We start from the raw sequence: 1,934 nt of genomic DNA on the forward strand, positions 1-1,934 counted from the left end.
GCCTCAGACGCCCTGATTGACCCGCACCTCCGTATCCAGCCTAAATATTGGACGGATATGGGGAGGACCGGGCATGACTGGTCCATCCGATCCCGCATATATTCGTTCACATCTGTTCCCGGACCAAACTCTAGTCACCTCACTCCATTCCGCCACCCAAGCTCCCGTCCGGCGATCTTCAGCCTTCTTCGGCATGTTAGACAACGGATTCGAGTCTGAGCTTATCCCACACGACCCTAAGGAGGAAATGACCCACGAGACTTACACTATGAGCAGCGCAGCCGGCCGCTGGACATGGGCATGACGGAGCCGGACAAGCTTCGCTTAAGATTAGGTTTACGTTGCATGTAATAGTATGTATTTGAGTTTTCTAGTTTAAGATATCTGGTTGTGGAATCGATTATTTGAGACATGACCGGCCACTGTCTGAGGGGTTGAATTTGTTGTATCCGGCTATAGATGGTCTTTAGCGTTGGATTATGTTTTACATTTTTACCTCTATGTACAACCGACAATGAAACAGTAAAAGGGGAATGTTATTGTGTTGACGTTCCCTTGGGTATGACAAGACGAACGTTTATTTTTATGACAAATTTGGTTCGGGAGCATGATAAATTATGGGAAAGAAATTGAACTGAACAATTTTGCCATATTTGCTAATTAAACTTGTCATGCTCGGTAAACATAAATTGCCATGCAAATAATTCGTTTGGCCGTGGTCGACGGAATTTCGGCATAGATTCCTACCGCCTCCTTGGTGTGGTAAGGTTAGTGTTTTTTGTCATGTGGCAGGATTTGATATCAGATATTTCAGATCTATGCAAGGGTTCAATGCCGACGACTGCGGTTCAAGGGCGTTGGGTCCTTAGAAGCATGCACACAAAGACTTCCCGGTTATTATCAACAAGGTCAAGACGTCTCTGGTAGAGGAGCGGCAACAACGATGTATCGGCGACTCATTCTGGAGTGGTTTGTTCGATGGCCTTGAAATATCTATGAAATCTATAAAGTTTTATACTAAAAGATCCGATGATTGTCGCAAGAAATAACTCAATAGTCGGCATGTACAATTGTAGGTTTGAAGTATGCACTACTTTAATAATAGTTGGCCTACCTTACAATCTCACAAAGTGTTTGGGACTCGTGTTGTAGCTGACTACTAACGTTCGACTCGCTTCTCTTTCTCTCTTCAACCAAACAAAGTTATACTTCCTCCGTTTCTAAATATAAGCCTTTTTACATAGTAAGCAGAATGAGTAAATCTGCACTATAAAAAATGTCTATATATCCATGTGTAGTTCATTAGAAATCTCTTTAAAAAAGTTATATTCATGAGCAGATGGAGTAATATTTTAGTTCATATAGCCTGTTTATGTCACATTATTTTACTTGCTTTTACTTAACACGACGGTTCTAAATTCTAACACATGCACTGTTCAAAAAGATAAATTGTAACACATGGCCGTCTGTTTGGGAGAAGTGGCATCGTAGGCACGTGTAAAAACCGTAGAGCATGCAGGGCCACGAGCAAGGGGACACCAGACCGGAGTATAGTACGCACGCAAAGCTGACAGGTTTGGCGCCTTCCACCTACCGCGCCACAAGTCAAGTCGTCCGCTCGTTCGTTCGTTCGTGTGTACTCATGCGGCCGGCCCGCCCCGCACCGCACCACCAACCGCCATCGGACGGCCAGGATCGTCCCCATCACGGCCCCGCAATCCCCTGCCAGAAAGATCAGATATATACTCCTGCCCTCCAGCGCGAGGGGCAGAACGGGCATTTCCCCCGTCCACGGCCCCCGCTTTCCTCCCTCCCTTCCTTTGTAGCCATCGCGCGTGGTGGTGGCGGTGGCTGTCCAGTTGTTTCCCTTTCCCCGCCTCGCCTCATCTGTCGGCTAAAATACCCATCGCCACCACCTGACCCGCAGCAGCCCG

This window comes from Triticum dicoccoides, chromosome 4A (genome assembly GCF_002162155.2).
Source record: "Triticum dicoccoides isolate Atlit2015 ecotype Zavitan chromosome 4A, WEW_v2.0, whole genome shotgun sequence".
NCBI classification, from domain to species: Eukaryota; Viridiplantae; Streptophyta; class Magnoliopsida; order Poales; family Poaceae; genus Triticum; species Triticum dicoccoides.